Source organism: Hesperophylax consimilis, chromosome 24, assembly GCF_061612785.1.
Source record: "Hesperophylax consimilis isolate HC1 chromosome 24, BYU_Hcon_1.0, whole genome shotgun sequence".
Taxonomy (NCBI): domain Eukaryota; kingdom Metazoa; phylum Arthropoda; class Insecta; order Trichoptera; family Limnephilidae; genus Hesperophylax; species Hesperophylax consimilis.
The window spans coordinates 2589014-2596417 of record NC_142859.1 but is presented as its reverse complement, the minus strand read 5'-3'; the positions used below and the strand labels follow the sequence as shown (position 1 = coordinate 2596417).

At 36.8% G+C, this 7404-nt stretch overlaps 3 non-coding genes across 3 annotated transcripts; all 3 read left to right on the top strand.

The window, feature by feature from the left end:
• The first annotated feature begins 360 nt into the window (after positions 1 to 360).
• On the top strand, positions 361 to 434 carry TRNAN-GUU (transfer RNA asparagine (anticodon GUU)). Its single transcript has one exon. It is a non-coding gene; the product is annotated as a tRNA-Asn (tRNA).
• Positions 435 to 894: 460 nt separating this feature from the next.
• TRNAC-GCA (transfer RNA cysteine (anticodon GCA)) lies at positions 895 to 966 on the top strand. Its single transcript has one exon. It is a non-coding gene; the product is annotated as a tRNA-Cys (tRNA).
• Positions 967 to 1811: 845 nt separating this feature from the next.
• Positions 1812 to 1883, top strand: TRNAA-UGC (transfer RNA alanine (anticodon UGC)). The gene has a single exon. It is a non-coding gene; the product is annotated as a tRNA-Ala (tRNA).
• The last annotated feature ends 5521 nt before the right edge of the window (positions 1884 to 7404 follow it).

Genomic DNA, 7404 nt, shown 5'->3' with positions numbered 1-7404 from the left:
CATGGAGTAATTATGCCAAATTTAGCATATAATATGCTAACTTGGCAACACTGAGTACGAACACGCTTAATGCTTAAATACAACAGGCAAAAATAAGAGTCATGTTTTGAAGGATAATGTATGTTCAAAACTGGACCGCAGAAGACTAATGAAAATATTGAAGCAAGGAGTGTGCGTCAAGACAGAGTTGTTTGACGATCCTTACTACCCCGATGAACGGCGTGATGGTCATTTGTCGATAGGGACAATAATAGAAAACAAACACACTACTTGAATAGTCTTATATCTTGAAAGTATGAAATTAGTTTTTACATAAAGGACAATTTCAAATAATTTACTATTTTGTCACTTAACACAACTGCCTCCGTGGCGCAATTGGTTAGCGCGTTCGGCTGTTAACCGAAAGGTTGGTGGTTCGAGTCCACCCGGGGGCGATTATTTTTTGCTTTTTTTTCCTCTGAATTATTTTTTATTCGTTTTATTTTTATTTCACGTCTGTCAAAATGGAGAATTTTTTTTTCTACACTGTTGAATCTTGTTCGGTTTTAGGACTATTAACAACTTAATATTTTTGAAGAAACCTCTATTACCTACCTAAGTAGGTATATTGAGTTCGAAAATATTGATAGATACTGTTTAAATTAGAATCATAACCAGATATTCCTATAGTTTTTCCGTAAAAATTATGTAGGTATCTGTTTTGCATGATATAAATAATATCTACCTAAACTACCTTTGATCATACATAATAATTAATATTATCGTTTTGGCTCACGGAGGAAAGATATTATGTAATTATGTAATTTCTTTCCTTCGATGTGCAACGAGGCAATTAGCTACCACTACTACTTATTACTTTTTAGTTGTACGGTAATTTTTACAATCCAGTCATAAGGGGATATAGCTCAGTGGTAGAGCATTCGACTGCAGATCGAGAGGTCCCCGGTTCAAACCCGGGTGTCCCCTAACTATAATTTTTTGTCCAATTTTTTGGCAAATAAATTATTTAACATGGTTCTAGTTTTTGTAACATTTTATTCCGTAAAGAAAAGTGTGTTTTTTTAGGTTTAGCTTATTTTGGTTTTAGCAGAAGTGAACCAGATACTAGAGTCGGGCCATGTTCAAGGATCGGAATAACAAAAGAGTATGTATATGTAGACGATGTATGAACGTGAATGAGGCAAGGAGTGTGTGCCAAGACCAAGTAGTTTGGCAGTCCGTCCTGCGGGAAACGGCGTAATGGTATTTAGTTAATTATTTTAATTTAATTTTAAGTAAAACTTCCATTGCGTACAATTACATGACAATACATAATTATAATATCACGATTGCGTGTAATAAAATAGAAAAAATAAATAGGCTCTTTGTAGCAGAGACATTTTCCTTCTGAAACTAAAAATCAATTTTGTGATTTACTAATCTTTAATTATCTCTAAATAGTAAAAAACAATATAAGGTTTTAACTAATATTTAGAGAATTTCATCAGGAAGGTTTATATATAATATATGCATATTATATTTATAAAAAGTAGAGAGAAGTCGATGTTTGTAATCATTTAGTAAAATAATATTTTCGGGTGCTTACATTTATATCTTATAAAGGCTTCACAACCACAAAACTTTACCTCAAACTATTTATAAGTTCCCGATCAACGCCGGGTCTACACCAGCTAACTAGGTATAAAATTGATACAATTCTTCCAAATTATAAGAATCGAACCATCCCAATATTATGAATTGAAAAAAAAATACGTACGCGTGAATCTACGTACATAATTGTTATAAAGTAGTATAACGCGATTCCAACAGATGGGGATGTAGCTCAGTGGTAGAGCGTTCGCTTTGCATGTGAAAGGCCCCGGGTTCGATCCCCGGCATCTCCAAATTTTTTGCACCTTTTCATTATGAAATTTTTTACTTAATATTATTTCTTTATTATTTTTATTACCTATAAATAATTATGTTAGTTTTCTTGGTCTCTAGCGACGAATAATGAAATATTTAATTTTATTTGTTAGTCGTAATAATGGGTATTTTTTATTTGAACTGGATATATTTTTCAATCTTATTACAATTCCACGAATATTTATTTCAATAAATACATGGTTCGATTAGATCACTAGTTCAAAATAATGCTATACATGATTGAAGGTATTATTTGTCTAATAATAATAACATGGCATTTATATAGCGCAGTTTTGTGTCATTTCACTTCAAGTGCGTAAAGTAGTTCTACTTATCGTAGTTCCAATTTGAGAAAAGTAAATATGGATTAAGATTTACCAAAATTCAGACAATAACACGCCACGATACATAATTATCACATTATATACCTACATATCACAGAATCACAGGTAGTGATAAAAAATAATTATATTGTTCAAGAATCATAATATCAAAAGCGGATACAAAATTCAAATTCCCAAGAAATAATAAAATAATTATCAGTTGTCAATCGAAGCAATATTTCCTCGAATTTGATTTGAATCGTGAATTATTATGTACTTACCAATAATAACAATATATTTTATCGTTTGATTGATCAATATTATTAACCCTGCTGGGACATGGTTCATAGATTTGTATCCTAATTATTGCTTTATTATCTATGTGTAAATATGTTTTATCTGATACCGACCAATATTAATGTGTAGTAGGTAGCGAGGGATATATAACTGGCAGAAGAACTAATAGACTGTTTAATTTAGGTCGGAACAAACTAACTAACTAACTAACTAACCATCACGCCGTTTCCCCGCAGGGGTAGGCAGAGAGGACGGACCGCCAAACAACTCGGTCTTGGCACACACTTTTTGCCTCATTCACATTCATACATCGTCTCATACATACTCTTCTATTATTCTGACTCTTGACATGGCCCGACTCTAGTATCTGATTCACTTGATCGTGCCATGTCTTCCTCGGGCGTCCCCGACTTCTGCTACCATTCGCATTTGCATCATATATCCTCCTTACACTCCTATCTTCGCTCATTCGCTCTACATGCCCAAACCATCTAAGCGTCCCTTTCTTAATCTTACTCATTACGCTTACATCAGCCTTGCACTCTTTGCGGATCTCCACATTCCTCACACGATCAAACATGGTTTTACCACACATACGCCTCAGGGATCTCATTTCAACAGCATTCAATCTACTTTCATCCTTTCTTTGCCAGTTCCATGCCTCACTTCCATACATCAAGGTAGGTACCAGCACTCCGTTGTGGACTGCTAACTTCGCTTCTTTGGACAGTTTTTTGTTAGCGCCAACGGCGTTCAGTCCTCCATTAACGGAATTACCTGCATTTACCCTTCTTTCAATATCTCTGTCAGCCTTCCCATCTCTCGTAAACATACTTCCTAAATACACAAACTCATCCACCTGCTCCAAGTATTCCTCATTCACAATTATATTGCACACTGTTTTCGTACTCTCTCTTTCAAACACCATTACTTTAGACTTACTTACATTCATCATTAACTCATTCTTCATGCATACTTCGTTCATCCTAGACACGAGAGACTGTAGATCTTCTATACTATTAGCAATCAGCACCGCATCATCAGCATACAACAGGCAACATACTTTCAAATTATTGAATCCCACCTCTTTCAATTCTTGCATACAATTATCCATGTATAGATTGAATAACCACGGTGACATTACGCAGCCTTGTTTAACACCTTTTGTGATATCAAACCACCCCGTAAAACCACCGTTTACCCTAACACATGCAACGCTTCCCTCATACAGAGACGCGATTGCCTGAGTCAGATATGTATTCACTCCATACTTGGACAACACCTTCCATAGCTTTTTCCTGTCGACTCGGTCGTATGCTTTTTGTAGATCTACAAAGGCACAGAAAAGTTTCTGTTTTTTTGCCAGAAACTTCTCAGTGAGCATACGCAATGAGAAGATCTGGTCCATGCACCCCCTTCCACTCATAAAAGCACCTTGCACATCCCATATTTTATCTTTTGTTTCCTTTCTTACTCTTTCAATCAAAATTCTACCATACAGCTTGCCAACTGAACTTAGCAGGCTAATAGCCCTATGATTCCCACATTCCATACGTGACCCTTTACCTTTGTATAATGGCATTATCACAGCCCTTCTCCAGTCTAAAGGCGTATAACCTTCCTTTAAACATTGGTTAAAAAGATTGCACAACCATGTGAGAATTATACGGCTACCTCCTTTAAAATATTCAGCAGCAATATTGTCAAACCCGACAGCCTTACCATTCTTCATACATTTAATCGAACTTTCTATCTCATCCATGCTAATTTCGGTAACATTCACTCCATCGTCATTCATATCTGATTCACCGCTGGAATCACTGTCACTCACTTCGCTTTCGAAGACTTCCTCGAAATAATTCATCCATCTCTCTTTTATTTTTTCCTCATTCGTCAACATTTTTCCATCTTTTGATTTTATCACTTTCATGCTTCCGTTTTCTGGGCCACTCCGGGACCTTTTGACTTCTTTCCAAAACAACTTAATGTCTTCTTGGAAATGGTTTGTCATTTTCATTCCTTCTTCCTCTTCCAGGCGTTTCTTTCGTTCTTTCACTCCAACTCTTACTTTTTTCTTACATTCCTTATATACTTCTTTCGCTCGATACTTCTCTTCGCTGGAAGCACTGCCAGCCGCAATCAGACATAACCATGCTTTCTTCTTCTCTGAGACCAGTGCTTTAATCTCATCATCCCACCATGCATCACCTTTCTTCCTACCTTGCGTACTTATTCCACAAACCTCCCTAGCAGATTCACAAAGACACACTTTTATGTGGTTCCATGTTTCGTCTATGCTTAGACCATCCATTTCCTTCGCATTCAATCTTATCTCTGCACAATTCATATACTTACTTCTCACATTATCATTTTGTAGTTTTTCTATTTTGACTCTTGTTGGAGTTAGTACCGTTTTCACTTTAGAGCGCCAACCGCGAAAGAGGTTTACTCTTGACACTACAAGAAAGTGGTCAGTTTCGACCTCAGCCCCTCTGAAAACTCTTGTGTCCTCGGTAACAGCTCTCAACCTAGAGTCAATTACTACAAAATAAATAATTGACCTCTCATTTCCTCTTTCCCACGTATATTGGTGGATACCTTTATGATCGAAGAAAGTATTCGACACAAACAGGTTCCACTCTAAACATACTTCAAGTATTCTGTTCCCGTTGTCATTCGTTCTTTTATCCCCAAACATACCTAAGACCGAATCAAATCCGTCACGTCTAATTCCCACCCACCCATTCAAATCGCCTGCCATTATAATCCTTTCGTTCATATTTTTTAGTCTCATTACATCATTCACACCAGTCCAAAAATCATCTTTCACTTCATCGCTTTCAGAATTGACAGGGGCGTAGCAAATAACAAGAAACACCCTTGTCAAACCGATTTTAAATCTGATCCACATTATTCTCGGACTTACACATTCATACTGCAACATACATTCAATCATTCTGGGAGACAGTAGCGCTGCAACACCTTGACAAGCCCTCTCCGTATCTGGTCTCCCAGACCAAATGACGAGCCTATCATTATGCTGCATTGTACCGCTACCCTTTTTCATACTCTCTGTTATACACAGTACGTCCAAACATTTGCTCACCATTGTATCACATAGTTCGTTCATCTTTCTTTCCATTCCTCCTCTAATGTTCCATGTACCAATTCGACATTGATCACGTTCCGTCCTCCTCTTTGCGCCACCGAAGGGTTGGCGATGTGATGGATAGCGAACCTCATCGACATCTTTGTCGGCCATTCCATTCCAAGTACTACATAAACATCTTACTTATACAACTTAACATATCGTTACACACATAAAAAAATACATATTTATACGCTTAATATAACATTTAACTTAATCCTAAACTCAACCAAAGAAAAAACTGTTTCAGAATGACTAAACAAATAAACTACCACTAAAAATAGATATTTTATCACTGTATAATTGTTTTAAGACACTCCATGTAGACAGCAAACCAAAGAGCGCGGGTTCAGTCCGATTTCATCCTTCATTTCCGATGTCATTATTTCACGCGCGGAAGGGCACGAGCGGTGGGGAGCGGAGGTTGCGGCAGGGGTTGCATGAGTCGCCAAATGACTCTCTTCTTGTCTGGGTTAAGGGTAGATTCCGAGAAACGACGATTCTGTGGCCTAAGCAATGTCATATGGCCCACATTCTATAACCGCACTGTATGCGTCGGACAGCGGGGTTTGCAGTATTGGTGCGGGTGGACGAGGGGCAAGGGGCAAGGGCCGATGGGATGATCACATCTGGTGAATGTTCAAAGCACTGGTCTCGTATTATACACATTGGAATTCACACATCTTAGGATTAACAATATTATTTGTCACCTATTCTTAAAGTCGTTATACGTCCACACTGGTCACAGTAAAATTAGTTTTTAGTACACTTAAGCAATTTGAACACAGTAAGGAACATTTATTGACACTTTTAAGGGCGGAATGTATGAAATATCCCTTGTAATTGTCGAAGAAAGACGAGACCGACCAAAACGCGTCAGGCTGCTCGTATAAATATAATTATTATATATAAATAAAAATGTTAATAGTTAATATTCGTTTGTTCTAAATCTTAAATCTCCATAGACATATGAATATTAGTAGACCTGCCCTAAGTGATTAAAAGCGTATTATCCCCACTCCCCGTACCGGTTCCATTGGAGCCGGCTGTGCTCGCGTATGGCCTCAAGTGAAATTTGAAAACGTGACGTCATCATTCTTGTGCGAACTATGGTCGAGGCATCATCGGTTCATTTTACGAAATAACACGGCAAAATGTTGACTTGTGATATGAAAACTTGTAAAAATAGATGTGAAAAAGAGAATAAACCCAATTGTCGTATTACATTCCATAAGTAAGCATTATTTTACTTTATTTTAAGCTTATTCACACCGTATTATATGGATCAGTTTTAGAAACATATACTATCACATCACAATGTAGCGATTCTCAAGTGTGCTCATCGTTGTTTACTGGGGTAAGTAAATTATGAAACATTTGTAAAAGTGTCTTAACTAAATACTCTGAAACTAACTACGACTCTGCAAACAGAAGAAATTTACTTTGCCGAATTTGGACTTCGCAAATTAGTTCATAACGTGGCGAGTAATTTGCGCTCCCATGTAAAAATGTCTATTCATTCAAAAGCAGATTTTACTTTTAAGAACTAAATGGTGATATTATAATGCGAGATGCCTATTTACTGTCAGATTGATTTATTGACGAATCACAGTCAGCTTAACCCCCTTCGTTCTTCAACAGTTGATTTTACCCCTCGCCATTATCTTCTCGTCTATTAATTCCTATGTCTGTGGTAAAATTCAATTTTAAATTTCAGAATGTCGAAAATTT